The sequence below is a fragment of the Cornus florida genome, unplaced genomic scaffold, assembly GCF_030987335.1.
Source record: "Cornus florida cultivar Cherokee Brave unplaced genomic scaffold, ASM3098733v1 CherokeeBrave_3.0.0_Hap2_Chr05, whole genome shotgun sequence".
In the NCBI taxonomy this organism is placed as follows: Eukaryota; Viridiplantae; Streptophyta; class Magnoliopsida; order Cornales; family Cornaceae; genus Cornus; species Cornus florida.
This window is the reverse complement of record NW_026775575.1, coordinates 61766033-61787239: the sequence shown is the minus strand read 5'-3', so window position 1 is coordinate 61787239 and position 21207 is coordinate 61766033.

The window sequence follows — 21207 nt, the reverse complement described above, 5'->3', positions numbered from 1 at the left end:
TTATACAGATTTAAATTATATTAATTTATTATTTAAGATTTGAGAATTTTTATTTTAGTTTTCTTTCAGCGCATTCTTATCTTATTCTTAATTCAGTTTTATTCTTACTTGTTTACATATTAATTGTTTGATATCTCTCGGATCTGTGCTCAGACTTGATCACCCGTGGTTCTAGAATCGAGGGGTATCACAGTTTATCACTCTATTTTTGTGATACCCCCCGGATTTTCGAATGCGGGTTGGCCAAGCCCACGCCCGAATACCCGAGGATATCAAAACAAATTGATAATAAACGAACACAGAGTACAAAAGAATAAAGAAGAATAAATAAAATGCTGACAAGAAACTAAAAGGATAATCTAATAATAAACCTCAGAATATATTTCCATTAATTAATAAACTCTTTTGATACAACTGATCCTCCAAAATACAACTCGGGAATCCATACTGTGTGGACCCCTAGAAAATCCAAACTGAACAAATGATAGCAATAACTGTCTAAATCAGGAAATTGAATCATAAAGGAACTCCTATGTAACATCGGAAGAATGAAGTAGACTGATCCCTGCTCAGCACGAACAACCTCTACTCTTGACGAACACCTGAAAAATAATGATGGGTCAGGCCCACAAACAAGTTCTACTCTACTACAGTCCAAGCAGAGATCCGATACACGTATACATCCTAGTCAATCCAACAGTAATTAGTAGTCCGTATATATATATATACACACACACTAAAAGAACCTCACTAGACTATAGGGTTGTCTCAACCTGAATAGTAGACAACATGCAAAACGCACATATAGTGGGCATGAATACCTAGACCTACCAGGGTACACAACTACACTATATCTAGCTACACATCCCTGGCGATATACGCAACCTAACCACTGATCCTGAGACTCAAGCTCATAACATGGCACCATACTTATATATATAAAATCTAGTAACCATCCTATCCGGTATAAATTAATCCTTCATAAGTCATTCAACTTGTTCAGCTGACCTGACTTGAATATAAGTAGGACTTAACATTTTAGTTAATCAATTTCCTTATATAATAAATTAATCATCCATAAGTCATTCAACTTGTTCAGCTGACCTGACTTGAATATAAGTAGGACTTAACATTTTAGTTAATCCATTCCCTTATATAAAATAGGTAAGACTTAACTGATAAGTTAATCCGTCCCTAGAATGCCACCGTCCCATACCGGTGCATTAAATCACACAATTCAACAATTGATGTAACGATTAAGGAAATAACTATGATAATATGATATCAAGTTATTACAAAATAGGATTGACTTATTATATATTTAAGTTTCCTATATCATATGTCCTACATAAACTGAATCTTATATGTATGATGATATTTTATTATACCGTCAAATAAGCATTCTCCATATCCAATTCATCCTATACATTTAATCTCAATTGTTAAAACATATTAAAAGATTAAATTCATTCGTTTGTTTAAAACATTCAAATAGCAAGCATCATTATGATTGAGTCTATTTAAATTTATTTAAACCCAAACCTAGTTCATATTTAATGTTCAGGAATCCTAGGCATGTTTCTACGTTCCATCATTCCACAGATATGAAATATACATAATTTAAACATGTAAAAATTCACACTGAAAATCAAATCAAAATCATGCATTTATCAATTCATAACACAAGAACATATATGAACCAAATTCATAAAACCTATGTTCTAATCTAATTAAACATGCATAATTATTTAATTTTATGTATTTAATAAATCCTGAAATTTCCTAGGCATGTATAGAAACGCGAATCAAAGGGAAAGAGATAGAAGAAGAACTTGCCTTAAACTTTCAGATTGAAAGTTAAATTTCCTCTTCTCTCTCTAACTCTCTCTCTCTATAATATATTACGTGATATATTTTCACTCTTTTTTCAACCTATAGTTGTGTATTTATAGGCTAAATAATAACCCTATTCCTTTTTCCAATCCAAGTCAACTTAATAAAGAAAAATAAAAAATGAAAATATTAAAAAGGTAACTTAAAATATGTTACGTATATAATCTATGTATATCCTTATTAATTAAATAAAATATATACATTAGATTATTTATTAATACTAAAGTTACCATAATATTAAAAGGTAACTTAAAACATGTTACGTATATAATCTATCTATATCCTCATTAAATAAATAAAATATATACATCAGATTATTTATTTATACTAAAGTTACCATAATATTAAAAAGTAACTTAAAACATGTTACGTATATAATCTATCTGTATCCTCATTAAATAAATAAAATATATACATCAGATTATTTATTTATACTAAAGTTACCATAATATTAAAAAGGTAACTTAAAACATGTTACGTATAAAATATATATATATATCCTTATTATATAAATATATAAAATATATACATCATATTATTTATTAATACTAAAGTTACTATAATATTAATAAATTATTTTCCTTTTTATATATATATATATACATATATATCTATATATATACATATACAACTATTCATGGGTAATTATCCATACCCATTCAACCTCCTATCCAAGTAGTCCATGGGACCCAATTAGTTAGCCCATTACTACTAACCATAACCATAAAATAAAATAAAATAAAATATTTAATCATTTAATTTACAATTAATTACAATTAATCAAATACATCATTTAAGAACACAATCTAATTAAACAAATAATACAAATAACACGTAGACAAAATACAAATAACACATAAATAAGTAGCCAATTAATCAAGTAACACTTAATTCAATTAAACACATAAACAATTAGTCAAATAATCAATTAAACAATTAAAAAAAATACAATAAAAATAAATAAATAAATACCGAGACTATCCTTTTAAAATTAAGGGTATTACAATTTTTCTTCTAGAAAGACTACAGGTGAGCTTCTTCAGAATTTGGTGGCTGTTGATAATTGTTTAACTGAATCGAAACCCTAGAAATAGTCGAATTATTGTGTTTTGTTGTAATTGATTAGTTGGATTCGAATTAAATAGTTGCATGATGAATGAAGTTGATTATTTGAAATTTTGCTTTATTTCTCCTTTTGACGGAATTCTTCTAATTTTTATTTTGAAATTCAACATCTGAGCTTTAAATGTGAGCCATGTGTGCTCTGATTTTTACTTTTTTGCTGTGGTTTTCCAGTGAAGGTTTAGTGTATTGTCATTTTACTTGATAAATGTAGTTGGCCTTTGTTCCACAATGTTGCAAACTAACTTCACAAGAATTTAGGAATAATTTGTTGACATTTTATGTTATTCTGGAAATACTATTTTTTTTTTTTTTTTTTTTTTTTTTTTTGGCTTTAGAAATAAAATTTGTTTTATTTTTACTTGAAACAACAGGAACATAAATTTTAAAAGTTAAAGTTTTGTGTTAGCAAAAAATGCTTGACTGCTTGATTTGTGGCTAATTTGTTCACTTCTATATCTCAATGGTACTGATGTTTATAACTTTTTACATCTCAAGAGTAGAATTGCATAATATTCCGAGGGAAACTATCACGGAGGCTTTAAAAATCTTAATTGGTACACACTTTTTTCTTCTAAAACTTATCTTTTCCTATTTTTTCTAAAATTCACTTGAAATGTTGCTATACATACAAATTCTAAGCTCACTTCACAGGCACACTATTTATTATTTAGACATTTCACAGGCACACAATTTATTGTTTAGACACTTCACAGGCGCACAATTTATTGTTTAGACAATTCACAGGCGCACAATTTATTTTTTAGACACTGCACAGGTACACAATTGTGGGTGATAATTTTTTATATTTTAAATTAGTTGTTTTATATGCAATGAGGTGCAATATTATTTTTACTCAATTATGCTTATTAGGAATTTAGGATCGGTGGTTTAAATTACAATGTAAAACCCTAGGTATTAAAAGTTTATATTTGAATTACCCTCTTTAGGTATAGTGTTATACGATAGTGAAGCCAAAAAGAACTATTGATTGTTTTTTTCAAAAAAATGATTTGCCTTCCGCGACTTCCACCTCTAATATAGATGTTTCAGTTCATGATCCTACCTTTTTAGAGTTGAACATACAAAGTTGATCCTCCCTTTTTAGAACATGATCCAGGATTACGTTGTCAAATATGGGATTATCCTGTTGACAAAAGTGATGAAGTTTGACGAGCTTATATCAAAGCGAAACCATACCAAATTGTGCTTTCAGTATATTCGCTTTCTGGATCGGAAAAGTATCGTCGTCGATTTCAATCATCTTGGTTTAAATTATTTCCTACCTGATTAGAGTATTCTCCTTCAAAGGATGTTGCATATTACTTACCTTGCTTTCTTTTTGGAGCGAAACCAACGGGGCATCCTGGAACCAATGCATTTACTAGTGAAGGATTTCAAAGTTGGAAGAAAGTTAATGATGGCAATAGGTGTGCTTTCTTAAATCATGTGGGAAGAAGTTTATGTTCTGCTCATAGCATTGCTGAGAGAGCATGTAAGGACTTAATGAATCAACCTTGTCATGTTGATACAGTGATGGTTAGACAAACTTCCGAACAAGTTTTAAATAATCAATTGAGATTGAAGGTCACAATTGATGCGGTCCAATGGCTTACTTATCAAGCTTGTGCTTTTAGAGGGCATGATGAATCCCTTTAATTAAGTAATCGAGGCAATTTCATTGAAATGGTAAAGGCTTTTGCGTCATATAATGATGATATCGCTAAAATTGTTCTTGAAAATGCTCCAAAAAATGCCAAGTATACCTCGCCACAAATTCAAAAGGAGATTTTGCATATTCTTTCTAGGAAAGTGAGAAGTAAGATTCGTGAAGATATCGGCGATGCCAAGTTTTGTATTCTTGTTGATGAAGCTCGTGATGACTCTAAAAGAGAACAAATGGCTCTCGTTTTAAGATACGTTGATAAGGATGGTTTTTTACAAAAACATTTCTTTGATCTTGTGCACGTCAAAGATACAACTTCATTGAATTTAAAAAAGGATCTTTGTGCGGTTCTTTCTTACTATAATCTTGATGTTCACAATCTCCAAGGTCAAGGTTATAATGGTGCTAGCAATATGTGTGGTGAATGGAATGGTTTGCAGGCATTATTTCTTAATGATTGTCTTTATGCATATTATGTGCATTGCTTAGCTCACCGACTACAACTAGCATTAGTTGCCGCATAGTAATCGATGTCCATCAATTCTTTTCAAACTTGAACTTCATTATCAATAACATCGGAGCTTCTTACAAACGAACTGATGAATTATATTCTGCTCAAGTTATGGAAATTGTCCATTTGATAGATCTTGATGAACTTGAAATCGGCCAAGGAGCTCATCAGATTAGTAACTTGCAACGACCTGGAGATACTCGTAGGAGCTCCCATTTTGATTCTGTTTGTAGTTTGATAAGGTTATTTGATCCAACATGTTCAGTTCTTGAAAACCTCATTAAAGATGGATGTAATTACAAGATCCGGGGAGATGTTGATACTGCTTTTAATACTCTTAGATCATTTCAGTTTGTGTGTTATTTTACATTTGATAAAAGATATCATGGGAATAACTAATATCCTTTGTCAAGCTTTACAACAAAAACATCAAGACATCGTAAATGCTATGCAATTGGTTTTGAGTACAAAACAAATCATTCTGAAATTGAGATAATTTCATAATAAACACAACTTACTTGATATTGTTAAATCATTTTGTGAGCACCACAACATTAATGTGCCTGATTTGAGTGTTCCTTATACCAAAAAAATTAAGGGTCAGTCACGTCACCTATAAGAGAATATTACACTTGAGCACCACTATCGGATTGATATATTTTATGGCACAATTGATTCACAATTAAAGGAGTTGAATAACAGATTTAGTGAAAAGGCTATGAAACTTGTTACTCTCAGCTTAGCTTTGGATCCTAGAGATGGTTACAAGTTCTTTAATGTTGAAGACATTTGCACACTTGTAGATGAATTTTATCCTTAAGATTTTACGGACCAAGAGAGGATTATGTTGACATTCCAATTGCAACATTATGAGGTTGAAATACCTGTTCATTCATATTTGAAAAATATGTCAACAATTTTCTGAACTATGTAGAGGATTAATGGAAACAAAGAAGTAAAAAATCTACTTTTTGTTTGATAGGTTGATTCGTCTTGTCTTGACTCTTCCCGTTTCCACAGCAACTACAGAAAGGGTATTTTCAACTATAAAACTTGTCAAAACACAACTGTAGAACAGAATGGAGGATAAGTTTCTTGTAGATTACTTGAGTGTAAGTATTGAAAAAGAAATTGCTCAGACTTTTAGTACAGATTCAATTATAGATGATTTTTCTTCTCTAAAAGATCGTCGAACTCAGCTTTTGTAATAGTTGTTTGGTCTTTCAGGTTTCTTTTTGTATTTATCTATGTCATATTTGACTAGATATAGGCCAATTATTGTTTTGTAAACCAATTAGCCAAATTTTGGCTAGATATATTTTTGTATGCATCTAATCGATCATGAAGTACTTTTGACTTAAAATATTATTATATTATATTAGTAAAACTGTTAATACTACTGCACCCCCTTACACTGAATCCAAGCTCCACCCCTAGACACCGTCAAAACTATAGTCGACGGAGCCACTACCACCCCACATCGGTGAGGCTACGACCATCCCCAACCCTCACAGTCTGGTTTATATAGAATGTTACTAGTTGATATCACATGTAAAAAAAATATTTCCATTCATTCATCAAATTCCAAAATCTCTCTCAACCAACAACTACCACTACGACCACCATCATCCCCACCTTACAACCAGCAGCGCGCCGCCACCACCATCCCTACTCCAAAACCACCACTAGCATCATTCTTCTATCACAAATCATACACATATAAATACACAAACACACCCAAATACAAAGCATTCTCAATTTCTCACCCCTACCTTGCAATCAACAACAGTATAAATATATAATTCGTTCATACCCAGATTCTCTTTCTTTATATACCATGGAAGATGATAATCGTCACCGAGGACTGAAATTAGCTCAATCTCCCCTCCTCCTGCAATCTAAGGATTCTAAGCAGAACAATTCCTTCGCCCCTCCTCGGCTGACTCCACATGCAACCACCAAACCCTCCTACAACTCAACTATATTTTCCCCCCAATTTTTGTCCAAGAAATCCCTTCTAGATTGCAATTTTTCAAAATTTCGCTGACTCTATTTCTTCATCAATGAAGAAACAATTTCAAATGGCTACAATCTCTTATCCACCGCCATCGCCATAATCAAAGCTCAGGTATCAGATCCCTGACGGTGACGCTTTCACCTTCTTCCCTCCTCGCGACGATGTGCCTCTTCATCTGATCACCACAACCTCTCCTCTATCTGTAGTTCTTGTTCTGAATTAAAGCATTTCCAAGAAAATCCGGGAAAAAAATAATTGATATATTCATGTAATCGTGTCCATGGATGCAAATATTGCGTATATACACATGGTATAGAATATCCAAAAAAAGAAAAAACTGGAAAAAGAAAATGATATACATGTAATTGTGTCTATATATGTGAATATTTACATATATAATTGTGTTTATGTATTTGAATATTTACATATATATATTACACACACATATACACACACGGTATAGAAAATAGATCGGAGAATTAACAATCTTTGCATGAAACAACTTGAAAATTATAAAATTTCCATGAAACAAAAAAAAAAGAATTCGACAATCAGATCTATAATCTTTAGATTGATGATATAGAAATATCAGATACAGTAATCAAATAGCAAAACAAATAGTTAAAAAAAAGGGTATTTTTTTACTATAGCTTTTTTCATATATATTCATATAATATATATATATATATACACACACAATTGTAAATTTACAAAGTATCTAGGGATAGTTTAGTCTTTTAATCTAATTTTTTTTAGGTTAAATAGCTTTTGATAAAGTCAAAGGGCATTTAAGTCATTTTAAATGGTGTCAGAGCTCTAGAGGTAACGATGTGAGTGAAAGATGGAACAAACGTACGTTTGTAATATGAGTGATAGTAATTTTAGAAAGATGTTTTCGAAAGATGTTTCAAGTTAATATTTGACCAAACCTGAGGAGGTGCTAGTGAAATGAACCCATATTTTTTTTTTTTTTTTCTTTCCTACAAAACAAACACTAGCAAATTTTTATTTTCCATTCTATACAACCAAATAAAAAATGAGAAAGATAATTTCTCCTCTCTAGAGATATCTCTTCTCCTATTCCTTCCATCCAATTTTTCATCCCTCCAATCAAAGGGGGGAAAATGATAAGTAGGTTCACTCTACTGATTATGTGTTCCAATAATAAATGAACACATCAGTTTTAATGACAAATTCAAAAAAGTAATTCAAAAAAGAAAATAAAGTCGGATTGACCCGTTTCAGTAACTGATAGCCTGTATTCAAACCCTTTTTATTTTTATTTTTCTCTCTCTTTCACCCATCCCAGTTTCTCCATTGTTCCCCTTCTCAAGTCATCATTAATCAATACGCCTGTTATTTAGAACATCTAATTTCATATATAAAATACTTTTTTCAAGTAAATAAACAAATCAATCAGATTTTTTTTTTTTTTTTTCCTCCCAGAAATTAATCAACCACAATTTTTTTACTAACATAGTCGTAGGAGAAACTTGAGAAGTTTGTTTTTCTACCAACAAAGCTATTACATCAATTGCATTCTTTATCTCTAAACATACATATTCAAATGTACATAGCCTATACATAAATAATTCGTACTAGAAAGCATATATGATCATAATAATAATGATCAACTTCTTAGGAAGTCGTGGGAAAAAGTCGGAAAAGTAACCCCACAGCCCACCCTTGCCTATTGAGTGATATGAAGCCCGAGAGATTTTGCAAAAGTGCTCGCCTATTGATTGACAATGTTCCATGAAAGATGAGAGGAAGAAGAATAGTGGAGAGAGGACGCCGTGAATCTGGGAAGGGGGTGAAAGAGAGAGAAAAAAAAAAATACATAGGGTTTGAATACAGGTACCCAATTGAAGCGGGTCAATCCGGTTTTATTATCTTTTTTTTATCATTTTTTTTTTTATTTTGTCATTAAAGCTGATGTGTCCACTTATTATTGGAACACATAATCGGTCAGTAGAATAAACCTACTCACCAATGAGTATGCAAGTATTATCCTACTTTATTATAACCACCATGACATGGACCTTACTCATTAGAACATAAGTAAATTACACTGAGGTTTGGACAGATTACACAGTAATAGAACATTTGGCCTTTATTAGTTTGACCTCCCTAAAAGTGTGAAATATCCTTCATACTCTTATCTAATTTAATTATAGTTTAATATAAACATTTGTCAAATCAAAAGACTCAATTACCCTTTTAAATTATTTTTTTTTTCCAATCTTGTAAACACTATATTACCCTACCTAATTTTTGTTTTATCCCTAATCAAACCCTTAAAAGAAACCTAATCAAATATCATTAACAAAATATATATATTATTTTTGTAAAAATTAATAATATAAAGTTGGCAAAAGAGCAAAAAATACTCATAAACTATACCATTGTTGCATAATGCCCCCTTAAACTATTTTTAGAAGCAAGTTGCCCGCTTGAACTATACCATCGTTGCAAAATGCTCCCTTAAAGGTCACCGGAGGTTAATTTTCGGCCAACAGAGAGACATAATTACTAATTTACCCTTACTTATTAATTTATTATAAAAAATATAAAATAGCTAGGTATAAAATTTCAATAATGCCCTTTTAAGATTTTTTTCTTCATCTTCGCAAACGAGGCTGAATTTTGGGTCAAACAACCCGATTTCTCCATCACTGGGAACAAAAACATAGTTGTTGCCATCGCAGACGGAAGAAAGGTATTAGGCACAAAGCAGACTTTGTTGTGTCAATTACTGAGTCAAACAAAAGCAACTCATTGCCATCTTTGTGCGTGTGTGTATGCGCATGTGTTCAACATCAAATGTTAGTGTATTTCTGAAAACCATATCATTAGTCTCAAGTCCTACCGAGTGATTATTATCCGTGTTTACCATGACTACTTTTAAACATGAATCCTGCCTATATTTGTAATCTAAATTGGTTCTTAATGGCTGAACGATGATGAATTGTTTATAATTATGTAAATTAACTTGCTAGTATAGATTTTTGGTGGCAGAAGTGGTGTTCCCCTTTCTATTTCAGTTGGAGACCAAGCACATTCAGATCTCTATTTCAATTGGAAACCAAGCACTTCTTATATACAAGAAAGAGGTTTTCATATACGTAAACAGGTTTTTATCCGAAAAAAAAAATAAATAAATAAAAAACATGGAAGAATTTTGAAGAAGTTATCAAAGGACTCAAATGCACCGTCGCCGCCATAACTGACCGACACCGTCGACAAATTGCTCGCTGCCATCACTACGACCCCCAAATCGTAACCGCAAATCAAAACCCCACAGCGGCGTATTAAACCCAACCAGCAAACGCACGCTTGCAGAATCCTAATCGATTTCCATTACCATCATCATCGATTATAATCGAAATCCAACACCACCACCATGTGATACTGATTGCAGAGCCCTAATCAAACCCAACACCACCTCCATTCAATCAATTCCGAGGACTGACGACGTTCCACGCACATTATTGCCGACAGTTCACGCATCACGCCGTTGGGGCTTTTGGCTTTGACTGACTTGGGTTGTGTCTCTCCCCGCTCTATTGGGTCTCGTTTGGTTGGAGTTTCTCATTGAGGCTATTTTAGATATTTAACCCATCTGATATTTAATATATTCAATAATAAATTAATAGTTAGGGGTAATATGGTAATTTTGCGCTTTTATTGGTTGGAATATCCCCTCCGGTAGCCTTTAGGGGGCATTTTGCTCCCTTTTGATAGTTGAAAGGGACAACTTACTTCAAAAAATAATTTAAGGGGGCAATATGCAACATGAGTATAGTTAATGGGGGTATTTTGCTTTTTTGCCTATAAAATTAAATCATTTCATATCAAAATATAAAGTTATTAAGACAAATGAAAATGACAACTTAGTTATTTTTAAAAATTTTATTAATGACAATGAGTGTCGATGAACACATACCAAATCTTAAAAGAAGTTAAAAAACATTAAAGACAAATATTATACCTCTATATAATTTTTCCAAATTTCAAGAAAGATCCCTGACTTACCCTTAGAATATCCTGAAATTTCTCCGACCTTCCATTTCTTTCTAACGTTTCACCATTTTTACCTTCTCTTACTTTTATTCCCTCTTTATTTTTCTATCCTTCTATTTTCTTTCATTCTCAATCTTTCATTCTCAATCAAGCAGAACATGACAAAAGTTATTCATAAATATATAAATAAAAAAGAAAGATGATAGAAGGACCCCAAAGAAAGACAAAATCACTCCATTCCATAACTGTGAGATGATGATCTAAAGTCGAATGTCTTATGCCAATATCTTTGTATTAAGGGACACATAACTTCCCACCCTGACTAGAAGGAAAACCTCCAACAAGGAGGAAAAGATAACTACTACTACTACTGCTATTACTACATTTAAGGGGTTTGGTTTTTTATGCAGAATAAATTCACTGAAATGACCAATCAAGTTGAATTAGGATTTTGTACAATAGATAATTGTTGATCTAGGAAAATGTCAATTGTCTTTTATTTATTTATATTTTTCTCTTAGTATTTTAACTTGCCATGGATTTGGCATCTCCACAGTCTCTTCCATTTGAAATAACCATCAACTCTAATCTTCAACCACTTCCCACGTCATCTTATGTTATTATCATATCACTATAGTCCACGGTTCTCCTCGAAGATGATTCTGGACCATTGATTCTCGTCAATTATTATTGGATAAGTAAATAAAAGGTCGAATTTTTTTTTTTACATATTTTCAACATAATTGCTTATGTGTCTAGTAATAACTGGGCACTAATGGTCAAACTTTTCCTTTCTTAGGAGATTGGGACACTCATTCTATACAAGGGCACGACACAATCGTAAGGCAATACTAATTGGATTCGCTCTCAACAGATTAAACAAATCTTAATTTGTCACCAATTCGTTATTCCACCGATCGAATCGGATTGGATCCGTATAATAACAGATCGGATCGAATTGAATTCGCGAATTGAGTTTTGAATTGAGTTTTATTTAAATTATTCATTATTATTTTCATAATTAATATTATTTATCTTTTAACCATAACCCAATATATAATATTTTAATTTATTAATATTAAATTTATATATTTAAATAATTATTAACTAATACACCATTAAATTATCATTAACTAATTAAATTAACTAATATTTTTTGAAAATATATATATATAAATTTCACAGATCGGATCGGATCGAATCGAATTTTTAATAGTTCAATCCATGATCCAATCCATGAGTTACGGATTTAATTTAATTTTTTACTATTGCATGAGTTGTGGATTTGATTTTTTTGAATTCGTCACTGATCCGTAGATGTAGCAATTTAATTCGATCCGCATGAACCGAATTTACAGATTATTTGCCCACCCTTACATGCAATAGAGTTATATTACAAAATGTAACACTTATATAATAACTTTCAAGAAGTTACGAGTACATTTATATCAAAGATACAATACTCATATAATACATTACATGGTCATAACACTACTAAATTTAGAATTCAATACATTTATATAATTATATTGATTAAAATTGTTACATTCATAATATAAAATTGTTGCATTATGCATAAAACACATAACAATTATTTTGAGACAGAAAAAATATAATATTGTAACGTTATAGCATCATTAAATTTAAAATTTAATATATTTACGTAATTATTGATTAAAATTATTATATTCATAATATAAAATTGCAGCATTACGCATAAAACAAGCGAGAGTGGAAAATGACACATGAGAGGATGCTTCCTTTGGTATTAAAATATTGTTCAATCATGAAGCCTTGACCAGTTCTAAGTAGAAGATCAATTATGACAAATTTGTACTCATAAGAAATATCATAATCCACCTTATAATGGTGGGCCCACTCATCTGACCAATATACCAAACTTAATTGGATAAGATTAGTATTCAGCAAATGAATTTTGAAATAGAATCACAAACAAAGTACAAAGATAAATTCCAAGAGTGGGCTGCCATTGTGTAATCATCTTCTCTTGCTCAGCCAACCTGATCCATTTTTTTTTCTCAAAATAATTGTACATTTTAAATATTTGACAGCTATAGTTAGTTGGATCATCTGTTTCTATGTTTAACTATATATACACTACAATATTATCAAATTTAGCTAAAAGATGCAGCAAGAAATGAGAAGCCGACAAAAGAAAAGCAAAGCTAAAAGATGCAAACAAAAGTGAGAATTAGGCTAAACTTAATGTGAACAAGAAAACAGAAACACTATTACTATTACAAACTTACAATGATAACTGCTTTAAGCTTTTACTCTAAACTATTATCACTTATCTGTTTACAGCTCTAGCAACACTTTAGATTCTTATTATAAATTCAAATAAGCTATTTTATTTTAAATAGTCAAATTCTCTAAAAACTTATTTTTCTACTTAAAATTTCTTATTAGCTGTTGTTCTGATCACATGATAACCACAATTGGTTGTATTCCAGTTGTTCAAGTCCTAGGGGGGCGGCCATACCCGATTTTACCGTACTGTGTATAAGCATCCAAAGATAAGTTGAGGAGAACATCCTAATATTATTTGAATATTTTAAGGATTTGGAGTAGCAATTCCATTCACAATTAATTTTTTTTAAAAAATCAAGTTTTCAAAAAAATCCTAATGTTCTAAATCGAAAAACTATCGCCACCTCCACTGCCACCACCACCAACTTCCCCACTATCATCACCTTCTATCACTATCACCTTCCACCAATGCCACTTTCAATACCTTCCACCACCGTCACCATTACTGTCACTATTGTCGTCGTCTTCCATGCACCTATGCCACCGCCGTCTTCCACCACTGCAGACTGCCCCCACCATCGCCACTCCACCGGCACCTTCCAACACTACCATCTACACCATGGCCTCCTTCCACCACCACCACACTACTATCACCATCGCCACTTTCCAACACCACCAGCTCCACTACTACCGCCACAACCGCCACCTCCTTCACCACCACCACCTTTCTCCACCATCGCCACTTTCCAACACCACCAGCTCCACTACTACCGCCTTCCACCTCCATCACCATCATCCACCATTATCACTATTTTTTTTAGCAAAATTATAAAAGAATGTTTGTTATTTTGTTAAGTTAATTTATTTGTGAGGATATTTTCGAGTATTCAATTTGAAAATCATTTCAGTTTAAGTTTTAAATTCGTCTAACCAAACACTAAAAAGGTTTTATCATTTCATTCCTACTAAGAATGTCAATATAACCCACCCCACTTGGGGTCCGTTCCATCATGTCCCTATTGCGACAAGTTTGAGATATCATATATAATTGGGTTGGGGAAGAGAGTTTAAAACCCGCAAAGCCCCGAACCCGTCTCAATTAATAATTAATATATAAAGAAATATTATTTATTAAGTATATTTCTTCTTTTTCCTTTATTTCTTATGATAATTTTAAATTTTAACAACATTTTTATTATTATGAGGATTACAAAATTTATCTTAGATTTATTCAAGTGTGAATTGTTTTTTTCAAAAATATATATACATTGGGGCGCCTTGAATCGGGTTTGGGAGAATATTTTTGTTGGTGGGACAAGTTTGAGAAAAGGGTGCCCCGTCCCGAACCCACTCCATTGACATCCTTAATTGCAATATCATTTCATAGTTATAACAAAACAATAGAATGAGAATGATCATTTTATTTCATTATCACTATCATTTTCATTTCATTTCTATTTCCATTCCATTTCATTACTACGTACCAAACACAACATAACAATCTATCAATTACTTAATATATTATTATTATTTTATTATTTTTATTTTTATTATTTATGTTTGCAAGGTCTGAACCATATCTGTAAAAAATAATATAGTAATCACAATACAAGAGAAATTAATAAATTAGATATATGCTTGTATAGCATTGGTGTAAAATTGAAATTGAGATTTTTTTTTAGCAATAATCTAATGGAGAGTGTTAAAGAAGTGTGGACAAATTTTAACATTATTTACACAAAGTAACCGTCCTCAAGTTTGACATTTCAAACGTTTTGCCTCTACTAATACACTTAAGCAAATGACCCATTAAGCTAAACCAAAACTATAAAGAGGAATGTTAATTGCAGTCGCGCAAGTGATTGTTCATTCATAATAAATACCCTTTTAAATTATATCTTTTTTCTTATCTCCTCTTTTAATCGATTTATATAAGGATGTGTGCGTATCTGTATATACATATATAATAATAATAATAATAATAATAATAATAACTAATGTGATATGAACGGATGCTGAAGAAAAAAAAAAAAAAAAAAGGTTAGATAGAATAATCCATTCACAATAAATAGATCCTGAGGGAAAAAGAGAGAGAGAAAAAAAAAAATCTGAAAAAGAACAAGATAGATTCTGAGATTTAAAATATATATATATACAAAATTAGTTTTATACACGTGTATATTTCTTTTTTGGTGAAGGAATTATTTCCTTTTTTTATTTCCTTTTTTTTTTTAATCCATTTATACAAGGATAGTTGTAAAAATTAAAAATAAAAACAAAAAGAAACATATATATATATATATAGGAAAAAACAAAAAGGAAGAAATATATAATCGATTTTTTTTTTTACCTTTCTTTTCATTCTTTTTGGATTTTTTTCTTGCTCTTCTTTTTTTCTTCTTCCTTTTATTTTTTTCCGAATCCATTCATCTCTTATGAATGAATTATCCTATCACATAACTAACCACACATACTCAATTAAAAGAGGAGAGAAGAAGAAAAGAAGAAAGATAAGATAATTTAAAAAGATATTTTTATCTAAAAAATAATATTAGTAGAGTCTCATAAAAATAGAATCTCAAACTAATTAAACTTATCATAACTGGCAACTGTGAATGGGCAGTCGCTTGCGTGACTGCAATTAGCATTCCTCAATTATAAAGCAAATGACCCATTAATCTCAACCATCGGTAATGCAACATATTGGTTAACCTTGTTTATATACTCTACAGTAAGGTCCAAAATTGTTTTAGCTTAAAAGTACATGTAGCCGAATGTGCATTATTTAGTGATTTAGTTGGTTCAGCTCTTGAACGAGTGGGTCGATTTTCAAGTCCTCTGGAAAATAATAATAATAATAAATAAATAAATAATTTGTAACGGAGAGAAATGAATATGAGATGTATGTACCTTTTTTTTTTTTTCATCTCCTTTAGGCTATGTTTGGTATAATAGAAAAGAAAAGAATGATATCATTAGTTAGGAAGGAAAAGAAAATAAAGAAAAAGATAGTGTTAATTGTTTGTCGTGTTTTGTTGATTAATAAAGAAAAAGAAATGAAATGATAGTAATCATATTTGGGAAAGAAAGGAAATGAAACCATTGTAATGAATTTATAACCATACCTTTTTTTTTATAGAACTTCTCTTTTATAAAAATAAGGGCAAATTTGGTATTAATAATGTTTCTTTAAAAATATTATCTTTTCCTTTTCTTTCCTTCTATTTCCACCGATTTTTAAAAGAATTACAAAAGCTACTATTCATCATGCCTCATTATATATCCCTCCAAATCCTTCATTTTCCTTTGTTTCCATTCAACATTTCCAACCAAACACATTATTTTATTTCTTTCCATTACCATTATTTTCTTTTCCTTTCATTTTCATTTTCATTCTACCAAACTGACCCTTATATGTGCTGGGCTTGGACAACTTTGAGCAAGTTGGGTACGTAGTATTAGAAAAAGAGGTTACTTAGTTTGGCTTAATTTCAAGAATTAAGTTATTGGGCTTTTTTGAATTGGAGAATCTATACAATATAGAATTCCTTTGAATCAAAGAACTTTTACTAACATATTATAAATCACTCATGCAAAATATACCAATTAAATACATAGAACAAAACTGATATATATAAAGATATAATTACGTGTATTAATTATTAAATACCTGTTAGATACTAAATACTAATTATCGATATATATAGGAATTTAAAAACAGAAACTCAGCACATACAACTTTTAGTTACTTACTAAATTAATGATAACAATTATTTACTAATTACCTTTCAAAAAAAAATACAATTACTAATAAATAAAAAAATCTAACAAACTAGTATTAGTATTAGTTAAAATTTATTAGTTAATAACTAATACTAGTTTTCAATTGTTAATAATCTCAACCCGACCACAATTATTCTTAGAAAAGCTATTTAAAGCCATTAACTGTTCCTTCAAAACCTATATAATTAAACACTGAACCCTAGGAGCCATTGCACACCACAAAGAAAAACCACCAATTATTCATATATAGAGATTATAAGAATAAGCATATATTCATGGGACATTGTAACATGAAGTCATGGCTCTTGTGTTTGGTTCTCATCATCAGCATGGTGGTGCTAAACCACGCCGCCGACGATGTTGACCCGTGCAAAAAGCCCGGTGGTCCTCATCCGGGTTGTCCGTCGAAGAGCCTTCCAAAACAAGCCAACCTCTACACACGTGGCTGCCCGAACCATCTTCGTTGCCGGAGTTCTCCCAATGGAGGAGCTAATTAATGGATGGAATTAAGGGTTGTTTCGAGTAAGCCAAATGAACATTTTAAATGACTTCATCATGGTCCCATGGAGGAGACTATCTCAATAATTCACCACGGACACATAGTTAATTATATTATCATGGTTCATCCAATTTGATATAACTAGCATTATTATAAGTATATATGAAGTGCCTATCTTGTAAGAACAATTTTTCATGTTTGAGGAAAGCTAGCAATATCAGTTATCACCACGTCACTCTTAATTTTTAACTTTTAACTGGAGTAGCTCTTTTAATTATGATTCAAAATTTATAGAATTCTTTAGTTGGCTACCTTATCGAACTACTATGCGGTTGTCCGGGTTTAAAGAAACTAATAGGTTTTATATTTTGTTCTTAGAAATTATCACGTATATATATACGTGATAATTTCTAAGAATAGAAAATTGTTCCCAAAATTTTATATATATATATATATGAAATTGGTAATTTTTTTTTGGTAATTCAAATGTGACAAAGAAAGAAATTACATAGGGCGGGCGGAGCCCAAATAAACAGCCCAAAGCAAATTCAAAGGACAGACCAAAGCCCACCTTTGTCTTTCTTGCTCTAATCGTGTGTAATTGATGGAAAATAGTTAATGAAATCAATTGGGACTTAGAATGCATGATTAGGACCTGTAACGAAAGAGAACAGAATGAACTACAGTGGCCGAAGATGAAGAAAACAGCGCCCGGGAGAACCAGTCGACTGGTTCACATAACCAACCGACTGAGTTACAAACTCAGCAGACTGAGTTAGAAACAGAGCCGGTTGGATTATGTGATCATATAGAACAACACTCTATATACACATTAATACTAAACACCACGAATAATTTATTATCATCAAAATTATATATATATATATATAATTGATATATATATATAAAGATATAATTACGTGTATTAATTATTAAGTAACTGCTAGATACTAAAAACTAATTATTAATATAGATTAATTTAAAAATAGAAACTCATTACATACTATTTTTAGTTTCTTAAATAATAACAATTATTTACTAATTAAAATCCAAATATCTAATTTAAAAAAATTGTGACAAACTAGTACTAGTATTCTAGTAGTTTCAATTTATTAGTTAGTAACTAATATTTCCTAATTGTCAACTCAACCACACATTTATTCTTAGAAAAGCTATTTAAAGTTTCTCCAAAACCTATATAATCACACACTGAACCTATGAGCCATTGCACAACACAAAGAAAAACCACCATATTCATATAGAGATTAATTATAAGAAGAAACATTCATGGGACATTGCAACATGAAGCCATGGCTCTTGTGTTTGGTTCTCATCAGCATGGTAGTGCTAAACCACGCGGCTGATGACCCTGACCCGTGCAAAAAGCCCGGTGGTCCTCACCCGGGTTGCCCCTCGAAGGAACTTCCACAACAAGCGGCCAGCTCCTCCTACACACGGGGCTGCCAAAACCATCTTCGTTGCCGGAGTTCTCTCGATGAAGAAGCTAATTGATGGATGGAAGGGTTTTGGATGAGGATAATTTTTTAAAAAATGATAGTGGCGTTAGGTCTCTCAAAACCATCCTTAATTTATCGCGAGACACATATAATCACATATTGCAACATCATATGATATGATGGTTGACCAAATCAATATAAGAGCATTTAGTAATGATTGAGGAATGGTTGCAACATTCACGATGTCCCTCAACCCACCATTATCTTAATTTTTTAATTGGAGTAAAGTTTCTCCAAATTAATCATTAGGTTACTTTCTCTATCTACGTGAGGGGGTTGAGTGTAATTAGAATATTATGCATCCCCAAATTAATAATATTGTTTTGATTTACTTTTACATATATTTCTCTCCTTCCTTCCTGAGAGTATTTTAAAATGGTTGAATGATTGACTGAATAGTAAGAGGCGATTTTTGTAATTTCTACTTTTGGAATTTATTATTTTAGATGATTGGTTGAATGATTTTTTTTTTTTTTTTGGTTTCAGTCAAAAATTTGTGGTTTAAGTTTCAACTTTGTTTATAGTGAGGTTTGGAAAGATAATGGTTGCACCATGCTTATGGCGTTGTTGGTATTTTAAATTAATAAAAATGTAACATATTAATTTGTTGTCATTTTTTTTATAAGTAATCTAAACCAATTTAATTTAGGCTCCATATATTTCGATGTAAAATATTCTTTTTGAAAAATATTTTTATTTTTCAGGTAAAATATTCTTATGTTTTTATTTTGACGGTGTTTGACATTCGTCTACATCGAGACTGATGTTGAGTCCATTTGGCAGGGCATGTAAAATAACTTACCGAAAATTGATGGATAAGTTATTTTTTGTTAAATTTTAATATTTTTTTTCTTTGTAAATATTTTACGACAACCAAATACCAAAAAGTAAAAATAAAAATATTTTTTAAAAAATATTTTACATCCAGACAAAATATTAGCTGACACAGCATGTGTCTACACCATTCGACAAGGGCACGATTACAATTGAAATCCGAAACAATGACTTCTCATACTACCATGTTAAATTGAAGGAGTTACTTGGCACAAAAAATAATTTAGTGATGTATTTAGAGAAATATGGATAGTTTGGGGAGGTTTAATGCAATTTTGTCTGTAAAATTTATGAAAGGTGTATTTGAGTAATTTAAATGGTATTTGTGAGTAATTTTTAAGGGAAAAATTGTAAGTATTACAATGAAAATTAATGCAATTTGATAACCGTCTAGTCTGGCATAGTTTGACAACTTTTTAAATGTTGGCACAAAAAAGACTATACGAGTGCCACCCAGATCTTTTCTATTGCAAATTTTGAATTATTATTTATTACACCATGATTTTCTAATTTTTCATTAAAAAAAATAAAAAAGTGAATAGCTCAAGCAGTTTACTTCAATTTTATTCAAATTAGAATAGAAGCAAGTTGATAGAGGTTCTAGTCCCATATCGGATCCGAATGTAATAAATTATGGATTTATATGGGTGGGAAGCTGTCTGAATTGATACAAGAATCAGACAAATCCTGATCCAACTTACGCCAAACGCCCACTTAGAAGGTGCATTTCTCTATTATCGAAGTAAATAGAGTATTTTGATGACTTTTTGATTTTTGTTGTGCATCACGGAATCCAAAATGCGTGGCACGTGTCGATCTAATAGTATTTTACTAGGCAAATCAATTCGAACACGAGTCATTTTAAAATCGGGTCAAGAATAAGGAAAACTTAACACTAATTTTACTTATTTGTTAAACGAGTTATATGTATTAACTTATTTAATAATTTATTTATCAAAATCAAATATTATATTATTTACATCATTTATAATCTTCAATCAAACAATAAATACTAAAAATAAAAATACCAGTGCCAATCTAATTCAATTATTAAATAGTCTGTCATCGTGA